The 21,521-nt window shown below is 43.1% G+C and overlaps 1 pseudogene; it reads left to right on the plus strand.

Moving 5' to 3' along the window:
- The window catches only part of LOC112184019, a 32,181-nt pseudogene extending 17,234 nt beyond the window's left edge, over window positions 1-14,947 (plus strand).
- The last annotated feature ends 6,574 nt before the right edge of the window (window positions 14,948-21,521 follow it).

Raw genomic sequence — 21,521 nt, forward strand, 5'->3', positions numbered from 1 at the left:
CATTGATTCGGGGGCCGACAGTGTCAACATCTTCAGCGACTCTCAGTTGGTCGTTAACCAGGTCAACGACAGTTTTCAGGCTAAGGACCAGCAGTTAGCGGCATACTTAGGGTACGTCAAGACACTGCTCAAAAAATTCAAGTTCCACACTATCACACAGCTCCCCAGGGAAAAGAACGCCAAGGCTGATTCACTGGTAAGACTAGCAACCGCCCAGCCACACTAGAGTCCAGCGGACACAAGGGTAGAGTGTCTGGACAAGCCAAGTATCACAAAAACCCTGGTGGAGATCTTCAACATTGAGGCCAATCCTAGCTGGATGGACGAAATTATTAAGTACAAGCGCAACAGGACATTGCCAGAGGACAAGGTCAAAGCGCTACAGCTCCAGCGGAGAGCAACCCGCTACAACATGCAGAGCGGCAAACTTTACCGCTAGGGATTCACTCACCCCAACCTCCGCTGTCTAACCCCAGAGGAGGGAAAGGTTGTGCTGGCAACGATACACGGCAAAGAATGTGGAAACCACTCAAGCGCCAGATCTTTGGCCAATCGCACAATGCGACAGGGCTACTTCTGGCCTACACTCGGTGACGACGCCCGGCAGATATCGAAATCTTGTCACAAATGCCAACAATATGCTGATCTTCCACATGCCCCAGCGGAACCACTATCGATGATCATCGGTCCATGGATTCACTCCACGTGGGGCCTTGACCTGATGGGCAAATTCCAAACTGCAAAGGGCCAGTTCAAATACATCATTGTTGCTATCGACTACAACATCAAATGGATAGAAGTGGAGCCCCTGACGGCAATAACTACCGCCAAAGTAATTCACTTCCTCTGGAAGAACATCTACTGTCGTTACGGTGTCCCGCATGCAATCATCACAGACAACGGCACACAGTTCAATAACAAGGAACTCATCTCTTTCACCGCCAACCTGGGCACCAAGATGCGTTTTGCCTCAGTCGCTCACCCCCAAACCAACGGCCAGGTCGAATCGGCAAACAAGATAATCAAGAAGCTCTTACAGAAGAAGCTCAATAAGGCCAAAGGTTTGTGGGCAGAAAAGCTCCCAGAAGTTCTATGGGCCATCAGAACAACCCCAACTTCCACCACAGGTGAAACCCCCTTTTGTATGATGTTCGGAACCGAGGCTGTCCTGCCTATCGAGGTAACCCAACCAACCGCTAGGGTCGAAGGCTACTGCCCCGAGACCAACAGCGACGGCGTCAACCTCAACAGGGATCTCCTAGAGGAAAAACGGGACGCAGCCCATTTGCACAATCTCCAGAACAAGCAACGGGTATCGCGTTTCTACAACGCCAGGGTCAAAGCCCGCAACCTCCAACTGGGGGACTGGGTAATGAAGGAAGTCATACCACCACCAACGAAACTCCGCCCAACTTGGGAAGGTCCATACAAAATTGTAGAAGTCGTTAGCCCAGGCACATTCTACTTAATGGACAAGGATGGCGTCACAACGACCCACCCTTGGAATACCGAACACCTTCGGTATTACTACAAATAGGCATGCCGCTACCCAAGAGCATCTTGACTTAGCTAAATTTTTGTTCAATATTTAGCTAAGGGAAGCTACCCAACGGGTACGACCCCGCTTTTGTAAACGTTGTTCAGACAACTATCAATGAAACGAGGAATTATTCAAACCATTGTTACCAAGTCTAGCACCAGGGGCAACTGGCAACGCCAGTCAGCGGACCACGTCCGCTACATTGTGCACTTGGACCAATTTTAATTCCTTTAATGTTTCATTCGTTGGCAAAAGCAAAACTGTCAAAACCTCTAGCGGTACACACATCATCACAAACACAAAACAAAATAAGAGCCTAGGTTCCGAAATTTCATATATCCCAAAAGTCAATTACATCACATGTTTACGCCTTGGCGGCTACAAATTTTTTTTTTCTACTCCTATTTCAGGGGTTGGCAGGATTGGCAGGGTTGGCACCAACTCCTTCGGCATCTCCACCTGCGGCGGATGTGAACGGCTCGTCTGGTCGGACCCTCGGGTTGTGGGACTGGGGGTCTCTATTGTGCCATCCGCCCGGGTGTGGGCCACCAGGAACCCAGCACGGGACACCTCAGACTAGGTAGGAGTCCGCTGAGAGTCACCCTCCGGGAGTCCGCCACTCTCCCCACTACCAGAGCAGGCTCCTCCAACCTGACCAGGGGCAGTAGCAGGGGCGGTACTTGTTGTCAGCGGAGCTTCCTTCGCTGCACGACCGGCATCAACGCCTTCGCCCAGTCGATGGCACCCTTCTGCTGCAGCATTTCCACATTAGCTAGGGCACCGGCCTTCGCCGCTTCGGTCAGCGCCTTCTTGTATTCCGCGAACTGCTTGTATGACTCCACAGCAACGGCCGCAGCGCGGCTTCCCTCAGCTCCCAGCCGAGCAACTTCACCCTCCAGCCGTTTAACCTCCGCCTGCCTTGCGGCTGACTCCCGCTGAAGGATCTCAACCTTCTTATCTTTGGCGGCCACCCGGTCTTGCAGCAGGGACATATCTTGCCCCAATTTGGCAAATTGTTCGTTCCGTTCCAGGTTCCTCTCAATGGCAACAGCCAGCTTGCCACGAGCGTCTGCTGCATCACAGTCGGCCTTTATTAAGCGTCGCTCCACTTCAGCCAACCTTTCCTGGGCCTCCCCCAAATCCCTCTACAGGCCCGCCACCTCATCCCTGAGCTCCTGCTCAACCAGGGGCTGTTTTGACGCCACCAGGAACATCTCATGCAGCCCGACAGAGATGTGCCCAAATGTCGTACTGAAGGGCGATTGGTTGACGACCGTTGACCGTACAATCCCCTCCAAGCCGCCGAACTCCAGCCGCTCGCAGAGGTGATATAAGAATTCCCGCTCACCGTCATTAAGGAACTCGGCGTACGCGGCAAATGAGTCCAGGTCACTCGTGCCCGCCGCTTTCGACACGTCCGCGGGAGCCTCGGACGGAGCCTACCTTGCCTTCTTCGGCTGGTCGCGGGCCCCAGTAATCTCCACGGCATCCTTCTCTTCCCCGCCGGAGTCAGGTTGACGGGGTTTTCGCTGAAGCACCCGCATGCTTCCAGAGACGGCAGGCCTCGAACCCCTCGTCGGCGGCTCCAACCCCGCTATAGTGACACCCTCCGCTGGGCGCACTGTTTTCTTCTGGTCCCTGCCTGAATGGCAGGCAGCCCGTCACCGGCAAGATGAGAGTGGTGCGGCATTGTCAACACCATGGGAACCTCGGAAGGGCTCAGGGCCAGCGTCTCTGGGTCCACCACCGTCTTCTGCGCCACTAGCCCAGAAGCATACAAGGCCTCCAAGAAGTTGTCGATCTCGGCACGGTCCATGGCTTTCGCAAAGGCATCACGGCTCGCTCTGTTCCCCGGCGGAGTTTCTACAAAAAAAACAACAAAACCATCAGCTTGGAACAAGCTCTTTAAAAGTGCGGCATGGCGGAGAGTGCTTACCAACGGCACGAGTCAGTTGTTGATCAACCAACAACTCCCAGCTTGTAAGAAGACGAAAATCCAGCAAGTTGCGATTCCGCCAGCAACCTCTGATACGCGGCACTCTTCTTCGAGAGTCAGGTTGTACCGCAACCCTGCTGCACAAAAAAGGTCACTGTCAGTACAGAGTACAAGGCTGTAAAAAAAAAAAAAAAAAAAAAAAAAAAAAAAAAAAAAAAAGCCCGCCAGACATGTTCGGCGGAGACCGACAAACAACTTCAGATTGGCTGAAACTCCGACTTAATCCTAAACGTTGGCTCCCCCTCGTTGGACCCCGCCTGGTATTCCCACCCCGTCATGGCAACACAGAAGGTCCCCCGCCAGTATGACATTGAATCCCTCAGGTTCTCGATCAGCTTTGGAGCTCCCTGGCGGCGACTCAAGTTAACCTGCCCTCTGCAACCTTGGCGCTTCACATACACCAGCTCGTAGAAGTGCAGCACCTCCGCTACAGTCGGTCCCTCGCAACCCGACAACAGCCATAGCGAGTTCAGCGCCAGCATCAATCTCCACATGTTGGGGCAGATCGAAAAAGTGAAGACCGCCCAACGCGGTCTCTCTCTGACGCCTTGTCTCTCGTGTGACAGCTAGCGGAGGCCATCAAATCCTCAGAGTAGCGGTCCGCCAACCGGACCCTCGTTAAACGAAAGATCGGCTACCGCCGGACTTTGAGCATTAACAGTTTGGCTTGACAATCCCTGCAAAGAATTAACAATATGTATGGGTGAACCAGTGTCAAACCACCATGAATTTTTACTAACAGATGCATGAGACTCTAAAGTGAAAATTGATTTTAACGGAAAAGTACATTTCTTGTTCAGCCAATTTTTGAAACCCTCACAGTCCTTCTTGAAATGACCAGTTTTCTTGCAAAAGAAACATTTCATTGGACCATTTTTATTGAGAGACTTGTTCTTATTCAGATCAGTCTTCACACTAGATTTTGAAGAACTAGCCTTAAAGTACTTGTTGCCAAAGTTTTTCTTATTCTTTGGCTTGGCAATGTAGTTGATGCTCACTGCCTTTCCCCTTTTGATCATTTCATCTTCTTCCTGCACACAAATGGAAATCAGTTCATTAAGACTCTATTTTTCTTTATGTGTGTTATAGAGGCTCTTCAGATGGCTATATTGATCAGGGAAAGAATTCAGCAACATATGCACCAGAAAAGGATAATCAATATTCATGTTCAGGCCTTTTAGCTTTCCTGCAATGTCAATTCCTTTCATAATGTACTCTCTTATGCTTCCATGTCCATTGTATTTCATCCCATTCAGTGTATTCATGAGTGTGCTGATTTCAGCCTTGTCAAAAACTCTGTACTTTTCAGCAATTGAGTTGAAGTAGACTTTGGCAAATTCAGAATCTGGTATGCCTCCCTTAACTGAATCAGTCATACTCTTCTTGATGCAAATTAGTGCTATCCTGTTGTGCTTGTGCCATTGTTGATACCTGTCTCTTGCTTCCTTGGTTGCTATGTTGCAGGCAACTCAGCAGGTGGATCTTCCTTAAGCACATGGTCAAAGTCCAGAATGCCCAGGTTCAGTTCTATATCTCCCTTCCATTTCTTGAAGTTCAGTCCATTGAGCAAGTCCATTGAGCAATTCAATTTGATTGATGCTCATGGGAAAATGCATTGCTGGAATGAATTTTACCTTAAGTCAGTCATTCATATCTGTATTTGCATATATATATATATATATATATATATATATATATATATACATTCAGTTCCAGTTTCACTTTATACCAGAAAATTTATATATATGCACATCCCAATGTTAATTCTCATGAAAAACATTTAATGAATGTCATATAAGCAGATAAATGTGCATGTATCATTTTCAAGATATTGGTATAATTTGTGATACACATATCTCTAATGAAATGCATGGAGATCTGTTATCTATCATATATGTTTAACTAGAAAATTTAGTTTCAGGATGTCTAACTGCTTTGGAAGTTAGATCTTATTCTAAACTTTCAAGTTCTCTTCATGATTCTTTCTTAAATGTATGTCTGAGTGTGTGTGTGTGTGTGTGTGTGTGTGTGTGTGTGTGTGTATCAACTAATTTGTTAGTATTGTACATATATATATCGGATCATATGTGAAAGAATGCTAATTAATCTACTGCATACACAATATAAACATGGCTACTGTGGCAGCATTATGTATTGTATAGAAATATGCAGATATGATCTTGAACTCATATGTATAATTATTAGAAGCACATATATATAGTTATAAATAAAGGAAATGACAGTAATAGTATTGCATTCAATATAAATATGATACAGAATAATCAACATGGTTTGATGAATTTCTGCAGTGCTAGTGATATGCATGTAAATATTCATGAACATCATTTCAAAATAATGTCCCAGATCATTTAACTTATCATAAATTAAACAAACATTGATTTAAATCTGAGTATAGAGGCTCTGATACCAATTGTAAGAAAACATAAACTGAAACATCTTGTAAACCAAGAAAACTATCTCAAAAAAAAATCAAATGTTGATATGAACTGGGTAGTTAAGTAAACTAACTTGGTTAGCTGGTGTTGGAATCCATTTTGATCTTCTCCTAGATCCACACTGTATCTTCTCAGGTTTGCTTGATGGGACAAATCAGAATGAGAAATGGTGATGTGTTCTAGAAGGGATCAAAATCGGTAAAGGCCTCAGTTTTATAAACTGATATTTAGCAGTTACATGACAGTTCCTTCCATCAAGGAACTGTCAAAATAACTTCCTACCTTAATCCAATTTGTCTGAATCATCATTACTTTTGAATTTTAATTCTAAACAGATAATGTCATATACATATATATATATATATATATATGCTTAACTCGATCAATAACTATATATATGTTAACTGCAATACATTGAAATTAAGTCCAAAAGGTTTGTCTGCTGTTACTCGATATACACAGTATATAAGTCTAGTTCATATATGCTGTTGAGCAGCATAATTCATATTACACCTAGAGCCTCCAGCTTGTATTGTTAATGTACTTTCCAAGGAGTTTACCTCCTAATTTATTTAAGTTGATAGTTTCTCAAAAAAAAAAAAAATTCATTTTCCTTATTGAAGATCTAAAGAATCAAGCGTATCAATAGCCAATTCAAACCTAGCAAATTTTCTGTTTTTTTTTCTCTTAGCATAATGTACTTAGGCTCCTTCATTACTGAAAAAAGCTCATGCTATATATTTGGGATACCAGTTACATGAAGCACATATTTTTGTGTTTGAGTTAAAAATATTTAACCAGTATGAGTTATGATGATGCCCCTTTTGGGAATATTTGCATTGGTTAACACAAAGCTTGTAGCTCTTGAGCGGAGGTCATAAACCTTAAACTAGTTAGAAGTAAAGAAGCCCTAAAGAACGGATTCAAATTTGCTAACCACTACTCCTTAGGTGGTGATACCACCACTCAATAAGAAACTACCATGTCTGATAAATCATACTCATAAATAACTATGGTTAACTTAATTATCAGAAGAAAAAAAAATCTTGTTTAATACTTTAATTATTCACTAAATCAACTAATAATAAAAGATAGTAATTAAATAAAATATATTAATTCTCTCATCTTCTTCATCGACACTAGCCCAGCAAGCTGCAAAACCTACAATGATTTGTTTCAACTTCAGAATTCAGCAAAATCCTACATACCTAGAAAACACAAATGGACATAAACTCTTCTTTGGCTTTTGTCTGCCACATAAACGAATAGAAAGTGATGCGAAAACGAAGGAGAGCAGTGATGGGTTTGTGAGGGCATATTAGATCTTCCCTCCCAATTCTCAGAAACACACCAACAAACCCAGATCTCGTCCAGCACTTTCTATCTTCCTCCCAACACACTAGTCTAGCACGAGGCAACTCACCAAATAATCCCAGCAAACTCAATTGCAGACCATCCTACCATCGATTTACTTCTAACTTATTTTTACTTTTGGGCTTAATTTTCCATGAAGTTCAAAGCAATTTGAGAAATTGAAGCTCTATGAATTGTGGGCAACCAATTTCAGTTTGGGTTTTCGAGGTGAAAATTTTGTTGGAAAAGGCTGGGTATTATAGTATTAAGACTTGTTCTGTCACTTTTTAAAAAAAAAATAAATAAGGGATTAGGCGATATTATTTCCTCAGAGGCAGATAATGTAAGGAGCAAGTCCCACCCTCAATCCCTGAGGAGAAGGGTCTGCCACACTCTGGGAACCCACCCCCCATCCCCTTAATTTATTAAATCAGAATAAGAAATACAAAATAGTTGGGGGGACCAAACCAAAACCCAACCTGAAAAAAGATACAAGCCCTTCTTGCATTGTACGAGCAAAACAAGCAAAAACAAATGAAAAGACAAAAACGAAGACAAACAAAACCATCACCGAAATCTATAATAAACCATAGAAGACAAGTGGCGCCCATAATGACCAACAATAAAGGATGGTAGGTCATCCCACCAGCTATAACCCGCATTGAGTGCACTATAATTAGCAAGAGCATCAGCTACAGTGTTCCCCTCCTAGAAAGTATGAGAGACTCTAAAATGGATCATACGGATGAAAGACAAACAGTTAGACCATGCCCTTGTAGCCTCCATGGAACTAACTTTGGATTTTTGATATACTGAACCACAAGCATAGAGTCAGTTTCAAGCCAAATGTGAGTCCAACTCTTAACCCAAGCAATCCTCAAAGCCTCAATAACTGCCAACACTTCCGCATCAATTGCACTGAGAGTTTCTACTTTTTTAGCAAAAGCTCCTCTAAACTGACCCTCATGATCTCTAAATATCCCCCCAAATCCGATTGTGCTATTGTCTCGAAAAGAACCATCTGTATTCACCTTCAACCAATGCATTAGGGGGGGGGGATCCACTGCATTGGGATATATTTTGGAGCCTTTACAGTCAAGGACGAAAGACCTAGCACGGCAAATAGGCCTTGCATTCTCAAAAAGTTAGAGCATGGCATAAAGTGAATGGAGGCAGACTCTTTCAAAGAAATTAGAAACCAACGCTTGAACCTTGCTAAATTAAAAGTACCCTCATGAAACCTGATTTTGTTTCTCTCCAACCAGATGCACCATGCACCACAAAGCGTTGCAAAAAGCAAAACTCCATAGAATTTTTGACTAGCCATCCCATATAGAAAGTCTGGAGAGAGAAGATTAGCAAGAGATGTACTTGGCATAATACCCTTGCGGAAAAAAGAAGCAAGCCAACTCCAAAAATCATGGATTAAATCGCACTCATAGAAAAGATGGTTTAAAGACTCACCTTGTATTCGGCAAATAGAGCACTGAGAACAGAGAGAAATACCCCTTCTTGCTAACAAATCGTCAGTTAAAATCCTCTTTTTTAAGACCTTCCAAGTCATTAGGCTTTTGCGGGGCTGTAAAGCCTTATTCCAAATCAACTTGCACCAGGTTACTAAAGGCCTAGGTGGCGAGAGAAACATGAAAGCATCCTTGGTTGTTAAAATTCCAGCTACATTGGAAGGCCAGATGACTTTGTCCCCCTCATTTTCCAGAGGCAACACCACATAAGAAATTCTTGAAGCAAGATTTGGAAAGAAAAAAGAAAAAATAGGAGGAATTGCCCATTGCTTATTTTTAATAAAATCACTAACTCTGGATGGCATAAGGGACTGCACCACTGGCGTGATTTGAAGAATGAAAGAAATTGAAGCACCCAACCAATTGTTCGAACAGAAAGAAATTCTGCGACCATCTCCCACCAACCACTGGAGCTTAGTATAGAATGAATCCCATAATTTTTTAAGACCAGGCCACACTGAGGATTGTTGATAATACTGAATAGGGAGAAAATCATGAGAAAAGAATCGCTCTCTCAGGAGGGCTGCTGAAGGGGATGAGCCATTGACTATGTTCCAACAATTCTTTAGGAGCAAAGCCCTGACTTGTTCTGTCACTTGCAGAAATTGATAATGAAAAAGTTTGCAGAACTCAAATCAAATTCCAAACCTGGGTTTTCTGGTCTGAAAGAGAGAGTATTTCGTATTTCTCTCTCTTTGTTAACATTAATTCAAAGTTGTGGTGCTATTTTTGCTATTGCATACTGGGTTTGTTGGGTTTGAAGGGGAAGAGAGAGAGATGGGTCTGCCGGGTTTGAACTTTGAAGGGAAAGAGAGAGAGTATTGTTTCTTTTTTATTTCTCTCTCTTCATTAACCATTAATATTATTAAAGGAGAATTTCACAAATGGTCACTCAACTATGACTCATTTGACACTTTGGTCTCAACTTTCAAATATATCACTTTGGTTACTCAGTTAAAAGTGTCGAACAGTTAAAAGTTGAGTGACCATTTATGATATTTTCCCTATTATTAATTTATTAACACTAATTCTAAAAACTTAACCATAGTTAGATTATGTGACACGTGGCAAATGTTTATGGAGTGGTGGTATCACCACCTAACCAAAGGTGGTGAGCAAATTTGGTTCCCGAAAGAACTGTATAAATTATAGAAGAAATGATCATTTACCCAATTTTGGGGTTAATTAACTCCACTTACCCAAACACTCTAAGAGATTGCCCACTTACCCAAACACTTTAAGAGATCATTTCCCTAATACCCAATTAAGTTTTTTTTTTTATTCCCTTTTATTTATTTTTGGGACAATTTTGCCCTCTCCTTCTTTGTCACTTAGAGAGAGAAGTCATCGAAGACCTTGCCGGACTCTGGTGACCAGCGGCCGACCGCGGACTCCGGTGACCGATAACCGGAATCCGGCAACAGGTGACCGGAATCAGGCAACCGGTCACCTGAATCCTGAATCCAGATACCAGACTGGTGACTGGATTCCGGCGTATGATTTTACTACCCCCAATAATACCTAGTAATCATATTATTGCCCCCCAATAAAAAATTTATTCCCCCCCCCCCCCAATAACAAGTTTATTGGGGATCAATAATTAGTGAAAAATGAAGATGTTTTTAATTTTGAAAGTTTTAGGAGGTTTATCTAAATAAATAATCTTATTATTGCCCCCCAATAATCTTATTATTGCCCCAATAAACATTTTTTTGCCCCCCAGTAATCTTATTATTGCCCCCCAATAAACTTGACACAAGACGATTGCAACAGTTAAATATTAGTACAGGCAGTCACTAATCTACAAAATCTACCAAACAAATGCTATTCTAGTACATAACTGAAATTAAAACATTTTTTCTGCATATTTTCTCATACCAGACAACTTGTGGCATGTGGTCTGCCCAAATGGTGTAGACGTCATCGATCTCAGACCAAAAATAAATAAATTTGCAGACGTTGAATTGGTCGGCAACGGAAATCAGGAAGTGAGGTCGGAAAGAACGACTTTTGGGCGACGAGTTTGAAGGACTGACCGGATCAAGACTAGAGTGTCCTCTGTGAGCTTTGGCAGACGACGCTGACACGAGCCCCGACTCGGAACAAAAACTTGACCTGAACTCCAGGGCTTGCAGAGGCTGCAATTGCGACGATCCTCTTCTTCTTGCATCTTCTTCGAGTCGCGGTGATGCTCGGGATCAGAGATGCAATTAAGGTCGACTACGATGGCAACTGATCCAGCACACCGCCGATCGGAGATTAAGGGCAGAGGGATGACGGAGAAAGATAAAGAAGAGGAAGTAATCGGACTTGGAGGTCGCAGAGGACGTAATCGGAGGGTGTCAACGAAGTTCCTGCAATGAAGAGAGAGAGAGATAGAGAGAGAGAGAGAGACAGAGAGAGAGAGAGAGAGAGAGAGAGAGAGAGAGAGAGAGAGAGAGAGAGTCAGACAGGAGAGAGATCGATGAGTTTCAATTTAATTATTAGGGGAAAACTGTCAATAGATGTTAGATTGGATAAATGGGGTTAAAAAAACTCTTAGTAGAGTAAGTGTACAATTTTTAAGCTGAAATTGGGTAAGTGGTCACGGCCCCATTATTATAAGGTGCAACTAAAAAATGCAGATCTTTTTTTAAAAAAAAGAACTAAAAAATGCAGATGAAAAATTCTTCATGTACACAGTACATGACATTGGTTGTTTAGTATTTTAAACTCTACCATTCTGACATAAGAACCTGTTTCATTTACTTGATTCCAAATTATAATTCAACATTTCGTTGTCTGATTTGGTTAGTAGGTAGCTATTTCAAGAGGTTTAAATGGTGTTGGACTTGCCATAGTCATTCCTGCCATTCAGTCACTTGTTGCTGACTCAACAGATGATAACAACTGTGGTACAACATTTGGATGGTTACAACTAACAGGAAATCTTGGCTCCATAAATAGGTGGTCTTTTTTCTTACTAATAGCCTCCACTTCAGTAATAGGTATAGATGGTTGGAGAATTGCATTCCATCTGGTTGGGCTCATTAGTGTCATAGTCGGTATATTGGTTCGTCTCTTTGCTAATGATCCGCACTATGTACAGAACAATGGTAAAGCTAAAGATGAAATGCCACACACTTTTTCAGAAGAAGTGAAGGACCTGATTAAAGAATCCAAGTTGGTTATCAAAATCCCAACTTTTCAAATACTCATTGCTCAGGGTGTCTTTGGATCATTCCCCTTGTCAGGTTTGTCATTTGCTCCTTATCGGCTTCTGCCATAAAGAAACGACAGTTCTTTGGACCATATTTATAATTGACGCCTCACTTGGAAGTCTCTTTGGAGGAAAAATGGGGGATGTCCTTGCAAAACCGTTTCCCAATGCTGGGAGGATAGTTCTTTCACAGATAAGTGCAGGATCGGCCATTCCTTTTGCAGCTCTTTTGCTGCTGGGTTTGCCTGATGACCCATCCACCGGCTTCATCAAGCACGGACACAAGGGTGGGCTGTCAACATTTTGGGGGGAAAAAATTAATATATGTATACTAAGTCATAGCACCCCTTAAAAAAAAAAGTCTACATATATAATTAATGTATATAGCAAACTAACACACAAGTCTAGATCTCCTTTTCTCCCTTTCTCTGTCCTCTCGTCCTCACCTCTGCCCACTGCCCAGTTCTGCGTTTAGAGGTGGCAAACAGGCCGGGCCGGCCCAGCCCATTTTAAGCTGGCCTAGTCGTGCTTCGTGCCGTGCTTGGGCCGGCACATTTATTATCGTGTCGGGCTCGTGCCAGCCCATTTACTTAAACATTAAGCCCGGCCCGGCCCATGGCCCTAACCCATATCGTGCCGAGCCGTGCTCGTGCCGGTTCAATAACAGGCCGTGCTCGTGCCTACCTACTATAAAGTACGATTTTAAAATCTTAATTTGAAAAAATAAAAATTAATTTTATTTAACTATTTAGAAAATTAAAATAAATTAAGTTCTACAATGTTTTTCTTGATCTTACCTTCTTAAGATTAGATTTCTAATAATTTTTTATATTCCACTATAAGAAAGAAAGAAAAAAAAACTCAAAATATATTGTTTTTAGTATATTATTGTGAGATTAATCTTTATTAATATAATGAAGATTTAGTATCTATTATTCTTTCCTTCATTCTACAGTTGTATTATTATGAGATTAGTCTTTATTAATAAACATATATTTAATATTTAGAAAAAATACTTATGTCAAAACAAGGATATAATGTTTTGTTTCATTATTTTGGCAATATAAAAGAAAGCATTGGTGGAATTGTCATGAGATTTTAAATAAAAATGTCTCATATTCAAATCTCATCATTGTAGTTTTTTAATATTTTTAAAAACAAAATGAAATTTTGTGTTTGTAACGGGCCGGCCCACAATATGTCTTGCTCGGGCCGTGCCGGGCCCATTACGGGCTCGGGCCGGGCCGGGCAAATGGGCCAATATTCTTAGGCTCAGCCCAACCCGTTATTCTAACGTGCTTGGGTCGTGCCGGGCCACTAACGGGCTTGGGCCGTGCCGGGCCGGTGCCGTGCTCGTGCTTAGTGGCCCGTTTTCCACCTCTATCTGCGTTTCTCAAGCTCATACTCTCACCTCTCTCTACCAAGTCACTCTATCTCCTCTCCTCAATAATCTGCTCTCATCTCTCAACCTTATTCAGGTATTACACTTTAACTTCTCTTCTATAATGAAACTTTTTGACGAAACTAGAATGTAATTTAGGTTAGAATTTGGGTATTTCTAGATTTCTTGATGTAAGTAATCAAATCTATTGATTTCTAGAAAAAGATATTGAATTTGTATTATTAATACCCAAATGCCCAATTGCTCATGATAGTGGCAATTTCTTTATTGTGTTGATTGTTTGAGAGTTGAGTTGATTATACTTTTGATTGGGTGTTTTTTAGCTTTTGAGTAAGTTAAATTTGTACTGACATTGAATATTTAACTTTGAATTGTTTCAATTTTCTATTGTTAGATTTGGGTGACAAAATGCATCTTGTGGATGATATTTTGACAAGTGTTATGCAATTGAGATATTCCATCAAAACAAAGTAGACTCTGTTAAATTTTTGAGAATAATTTTTCTTACCAGCATAAGGTAAATTTAGCCCACCTCAAATTTAATTCCTAGTTCCGTGCCTGGGCTTCATGCATGGGCTGGTATTGTTCATCATGGGATAGTTCACTTCCTGGAATGCTCTGGTAACTAACAAGTACGTATCCTTGTTCCATAGTCTCCTTTTTTTGTCTTATAGTGTTTAAAAAGTACTTTTTTCTTCTTCTTCTTTTCAATGTTCCTCCTATTTTGTTGTGTGGTGGGGAAGAAAGAAAGAGTAAAATCTATCATTGAGTGGTGTAATCGCACAATTCTGCACATGACATATACATTCAAATTTAGTAGATACACTCATCCACCTTAGGCAATCTTATCTGCAAGCATCAGTTATTGTCAATGTAAATTTCCATTTAGGTATAAGGTACTAACACAAGTCTCAGTGCGACTGAATTGAAGGAACATTAATGAGAGTTTGATACTTGGCATAGTGGCCAATTGAAGGAATAAGTTTCTTCTAGTCTTTTCTCAAATGAACTTTTGAAGAGGTTTGTTTTAATTATGTTTGGGATGTCTCTAAAGAAAGTTCCCTACTTGTTACACTGATCAATTGTTTCAGATTTTCTATGTTGGACTCAATTATTAGCAGTCTGGAATAGCAATGTTCTAGTAATACTAATATTAACACTTGCAGAGGACTGTAATTAGGTTGGAAAGGTCCTTCATGTTCTAGTAACTTGTGAGCTTTACAAATTGTGTCAACATTATAATTTCAAATCTTCTCAAGTCATTGTGTTATTCAAAAGTTTGTCGTCCTGATAGTTTGATTAGTTCACTGCAAGTCCCAGAAGAAAAAGAAAGAATATTAAAGACAGAAAGCAGGAACATTAATTTAAAACTTACTTGGCGCTTTCTTGATGCTTGATTTTCTTGCTCTTCTTTTCCTTGTAGTCTTCTAGTTTTCTTCCCAAAATCGTGCGTAGAGATGGTGGCACACATGAGGTGATCCTAGGGTACGGTTCTAGGGTTTCACGGCAAGAAGAAAGAAGAAAAGAGTTTTTGGCTTTTCATCTAGGGTTAGGGCTCGTGCTGATAACGTGTTTTAGAGTAAGAGATTTGAGAGAAGATTGTAGAGAGAAATTGTTGTAACTATTGATAATAGGAGCCTATATTTATAGAGGATACAAGTACATAATCTTTGAGTACAAGGAATCCTATTCTAATTAGAACTAGGAATCTAGATGTACATACCACCTATATCACATACCGCCAAGCATAAGCAACGACCTCTTAGGTGGGCCCCGCGACATGGCTAGTCCCGCCTACGACATGCATCCGGTAGTCCGACACCCGAGCTACCTCGCTATGGTGGAGGTCGGCCGATACCTCGTAGGGAGGCCACCCTCCCATGCTCTCCAAGAGGCTTCAAGAGAAGCAATATGTATGTTGTATCCCACATTGGAAATATAGAATAGAGTGGGGCTTCCTTTAGCTATAAAGGGAAGTCCTCCCCTTCTTAGAGAGGGGGATCCATATACTTGTATCACTACAAAGGCTACTTGGCCTAATGGAATCTCTAAGTGGATGTAGCCTTGTCTCAAGGGCAAGGTGAACCACTATACTTCTTGTGTCTCTCCCTTTCTCTCTCTCTCTCCCCATCATGATCCACACTTAGTTCTTGTTCCGTATTCTTCAACAGAAACATTGGCGCTAGAAGGAGGATCCCTAGGTTTGGGTATGAACCTCCGACCTTGAGTAAGGCTCATGCACAGATATTATAAGCTTTCGGGTACATGAGCCATCAATTACATGAGCCCAAGTTCCACTCTTCATCGAGCTGTCACGTGTCAGCAAATCCCGGAGGCACATACTTCATCCGGAGACCAACACCACCACAATCTCTCGGTGACCTACCTCCGGCCTCTAGTACCCGTATGGTATAAATACGCTAGTCTCTGCATCATGGTACCAGTAACGTACACCCTTACCACTACCCGAAACCTGTCCAGTACCCATGCTACCTCCAGGAGATCATCACCGGTAACCTCATCAACTCATTGGCCCAAAGCGGCAACAACCTCACCTCTTCTCGGTGACTCCTAGATGAGAAATCCTCTTTGGTCACCCATACTCTGATGGCTTCTTTACTTCACCTCTCAGTGACTCACCCTTGCATGCTTGATAAACCATCTCCCTGACCGATACTTTCACTCAACTCGCTCGACAGGCAAGACCCGGATTATGACCCAGATCCTATCTGGACCACGGCCGGCATCAGCAGTTCCCGAACTAAATTGCAATCCCGGTACCGCTATCAACACCGAGAGCTACCATTAATCTTGAGAGTTCATGCCAGCACCTCATCACCACCCAGTAACTAACAACCTAACCCGGAACCCATTCATCAACAATTCAAATCATCATCCGCATGATCTCGACTCACCCAGAGGCTCCAAGCAATTGTGAACATGACCTCATCCTGTGTGTCATCTCGGGTACTCACACACCCGTCCGGGACCTTCTGGATTCTCTTATTCCCGGAGATCATAGCCACTCAAGACCCCCGTCACCGAAGCCATCAGTTTTCGGTCCCCTAATCATCATCCGGGACTCCGGATCGCTCCCAGCACCACGAGTTCCCCGACATCTACACTGACCGGTACCTTCTGCTCTCGGTGAGGTCATTACAACTACCGGTACCCTCCTCCGCTCTCGGTGCCCTGAGTAGTTTAGAGCATGACTGCTGTCAAAAGACCATCTGTCTGGCACTTTGGATACCCGCACCGTCCGGGACCTCTTTGATTTATAATCCTCCGGGAGGTCATCAACATCTCGGTGACGGTCACTGCTGCAAGTAGCCAAGCTTCTCAACTCGTTCGAGTACCAGCGGCCAATCCCGGAGACCGATGCATTTGTCTCTTCACCGGCATCACCCATCCATGCCTTCGACAACATCTTCCATTCTCGGTGACTCACCAAAATGGAACCAAATTTGAATCCTGGTAACCTCTCCACCTCTCCGTGACCCAACTTGAATGCTTCCCACACCCTAACTTCCCGGTGCATCTTTCGAGCAGCGATGATCTTCCGGCGACCCACCACTCGGTCTCGGTCTCGGCATTGGCATCAATCTCAGAAGCATCTCTCGGTGACTCACCGGTAACTCCATCACCCTACGGCTAGCTCCTGCCGGGTAACTAACCACGAGTCTTTGCGGAACATCCCTCCCGGCATCAATTTTGCCACTCGCCATCGGTACTTTGCGAGAGCTTCAGCGTGGTGGTTTCACCGGTACTTTGCTTAATGCATACTCAGCGGTATCTCTCACCGAGTCCACAAAAAAAAAAAAAAAAAAAGCTCTGTGCACCCGGGGACTTGTTTGGACACCCAATCCATCCAGGACTGGTTTGGAACACCTTCATTGGCCATCACAACTTCATCTGCAAGGCTCTTGCCTTCACCGGTATCCCTAGCATCACCGGTACCGGCTGGCCTCCTTCACCCACTACTCTCCGGGAATCAGACACGTCCAGGGTTTCAAAAAAAAAAAATTTTGACAGAACCCGAGCAGCCACCTGCATATCTCTTCCGGGCATCCCATTTGCAGCAGTTCCTTCCCATCAGCTTCTGTCAACCCAGTCAGCCCTCTCTGTCCAAGGCTTCTGCTACCACGATAGAACACATTCTCGGACAATCTAACGATCTATGATCCAGATAAGTCCCTTAAACTCATAAAGCTCAATGCTTGGTGTGCTCGTATATATATAGTTCTTCGAACTCATCTACAATTTGTAGCACGAACCGGTGCTTGGCACATGCATATCAATACTTGATTATGCTTGCCTTCTACCGAGCCACTTGGTTATATTCTTTTTCCTACACGCATATGTTGTTAAACTTAGCTGTTAATACCACCTTTGATGCTATAATAAGCGGCCATGTGTATCAGATGATAACATGGTCAGCCATATTCCAACTCGCATTGCCATGCAAATCATGCATACGACAATTCTAAATATGTCTGCTACTTATTCTTGCACCATAATTGATGTCTGCCCTCTGTCATATATATGAACAATCATACGCACAATTATATGTACGGTGCACTGACAATTGTTTACTATATCAATAATTGGATCCCTGCATATTGACTCGACAATTAAGCACATCTACTTCACTCATATATTGTCTCTCTGACCACACAATACAAACACAACCTCAATTTCTACATTACTTCTTCAAGTTTACCGGATAATTATTGCTACTCGCCTTGTCATAGCTACCCATGATTACTATTGCCATGCAATAGTTGTGAACTTGTGATCAGTATATGTCATGCACCAACCATGATTATTGTTATACAATCAATTCCTAATTTCCTTTTACCATGATCATTTAAGCTTCTCATGTCAAGAATAATCATTTCCATACTTACATGGACAATTCAATCCTTCATGCTATTTAAATGGATTTAAATTGTCACTAGATCATATCAAAGCGTACAAGCAAAATATATGTGATTCATCAATTCAACCATATGAATAGCTTGCTAATCACTTATTTTCTTTTGCCTTTGGAAGAAGTAAAATAACTCTAAACCGGGCATCTTCTTGTGCGTACAAGGCCAAGCAAACTATTGATGATCATTTGTCGATTACATGGAGCGTTATCCTTGGACAACTCCAACAAGATTTGGTATTCGGGTCAATCCCAATTTTTCACTTCTCCAATCGGCAAAAGATGAGTTCTCATTCACACTTTTAAATTTAAGCTAATGCAATGCTTTACATGCTTCAAATAACGATTTCTATAATCTAAGCATGCCTACAAAATGTGATAGTCCTGATATCATATCTATTATGCCTATGTATTAACGTAATGCTTTATTTAATTACCCATCAATTAAATTTCTCCATATATACATCTGACACAACACGCGGCACTTAAAATACCTCGCCCCAGGCGAGGTACCCCAACGGGGTTACGATACTCAAAGCCATCATTCTACCCGGGGCTATGCCACCGGGTACCGGGGCCCATGGCCACCGGGTACCGGGGCCCATGGCCACCGGGTACCGGGGCCCATGGCCACCGGTCACCCCAACGGGGTTCCATTATTCTACCCGGGGTCACACCACCGAGTAAAGGAGGCTTACCGGCCCTCATTCAACCCCATTGGGTTAAGGAGGCTCAAGCCCTCATCTACCCCAACGGGGTTATGAGGCTAAAACCCTCATTTGATCCCAACGGGTCAAAGAGACCCATAGCTCTCAATCCCACTGGGATCACAGGCTCACTCACCTCCCGAGCCTATCTACTCCACTAGGTATACGAGTTAGCCCAACCCTCATGGGGTACCGGAGGCCTAAGGTCAGACACCCTCATTGGGTACCAGAGGCCCAAGGCCATAATACCCTATCCGGTACGAGACCCCTAGCTCTCAATTAAATCCTCTACTCGAGCGACGTATCCCGACGGGATGACTAAAAGGTAGCTCCCTTACAAAAGCCAAGGTCCAGTCCCTTGTATCCAAATACTTGCCCCAGGCGAGATACTTCCAAGTCCACAATTTACCCTTCCTGGTATCAGAGGCTCAAGTCCTCATGTACCCTTCTGGGTATCAGAGGCTCAAGTCCTCAATCTACCCTTCTGGGTATCAAAGGCTCTAGCCCTCAATCTACCCTTCAGGGTATCAGAGGCTCAAGTCCTCAATATACCCTTCCGGGTATCAGAGGCTCTAGCCCTCAATCTACCCTTCCAGGTATCAGAGGCTCAAGCCCTCAATCTACCCGGAACTCAATATACCCTTCCGGGTATCGGAGGCTCTAGTCCTCAATATACCCTTCCGGGTATCAGAGGCTCTAGTCCTCAATATACCATTCCGGGTATCAGAGGCTCTAGCCCTCAATCTACCCTTCCGGGTATCAGAGGCTCTAGTCCTCAATATACCCTTCCGAGAATCAGAGGCTCTAGCCCTTAATCTACCCTTCCGGGTATCACAGGCTCTAGCCCTCAATCTACCCTTCCGGGTATCAGAGGCTCAAGTCCTCATTTACCCTTCTGGGTATCAGAGACCCAAATCCTCATTCTACCCCATCGGGTACCATAGGCTCAAGCCCTAAGAAAACCCCACTTGGTACCGGAGGCCGGGTAAGCCAAGGTCCAGTCCCTTACTTTTGAGTCATCTCACCTTCCGAGCGTTCTGTATACTTGGGGGACTTATTCATACCACTTATCAGAAGTGGAGATAGTACCCGACCGGGACTATCATCTGGTTTCACGCTCATACTTTTTGCCCTATGGTCTATTAATGGAAATATTAAAAATTTTCACCTATTGCATGTTGATCGCAACAATTAAATTTCTTTTACATCCCATTAATAAAACCTTAGGACAAAACTCACACAACCCACTACTCGCTCAATTCGAGTGAGCGCAGTTCTTACACGCTCATACTCGGGGGACTATCATGGTTTTGCATAATCTCGCTAGTATGACACGTAACTTCGATACCGAAGCTTCATTCTTAGCCTCACTGACATCTTCGAAAGATATCTAAGTCCGAGTTCCCGTTTTACTAACTACGTAACTTAAGGGACTTGGCGAGTAACAACACTCCCGATCCTAACACATGTGCATCACGTGCATACAACATTTACATATCATTATGTCTTACTGTGTTCATCACACATCTTTGCATCATGCATCTCATACACGTTCATGCACCTTGATGCATTTAACTCAAATGTCACTTCGATTGCCCTAGCGCAATCAATATGCTTTTGTGCACTCTCATCTTCTTTGCAGGTACTAGCTTGATGAGGGCCCCGGGGCACCAACATACCTGTAGAGTCCCTTCTTACTTATAGAGTTGGGGGACTAGTATGGGTATGGGGTTCAACGAGGTCATCACTCATACTTGGCGGCATCACATTTAAACTCCCCAACTAAGAAGCGCCTCTTACTCGAGGACTTGGGGGACTTGTACATACCACCTATATCACATACTGCCAAGCATAAGCAACGACCTCTTAGGTGGGCCCTGCGACATGGCTAGTCCCGCCTACGACATGCATCTAGTAGTCCGACACCCGAGCTACCTTGCTATGGTGGAGGTCGGCCGATACCTCGTAGGGAGGCCACCCTCCCATGCTCTCCAAGAGGCTTCAAGAGAAGCAATATGTATGTTGTATCCCACATTGGAAATATAGAATAGAGTGGGGCTTCCTTTAGCTATAAAGGGAAGTCCTCCCCTTCTTAGAGAGGGAGATCCATTTACTTGTATCACTACAAAGGCTACTTGGCCTCACTACTAGTGGAATCTCTAAGTGGACGTAGCCTTGTCTCAAGGGCAAGGTGAACCACTGTACTTCTTGTGTCTCTCCCTTTCTCTCTCTCTCTCCCCATCATGATCCACACTTAGTTCTCGTTCCGTATTCTTCAACAGAAACACTAGAACATTCTCTCATATTATAACAATAGAAAGTAATCCTAGTTTGGTAAGACACACATAAATCAAATATCCTTCAACAGATTTGATCGGTTATAGTGTTTGTTACATGTGTCACACAATGAAAATT

Source organism: Rosa chinensis, chromosome 2 (assembly GCF_002994745.2).
Source record: "Rosa chinensis cultivar Old Blush chromosome 2, RchiOBHm-V2, whole genome shotgun sequence".
Lineage (NCBI taxonomy): Eukaryota > Viridiplantae > Streptophyta > Magnoliopsida > Rosales > Rosaceae > Rosa > Rosa chinensis.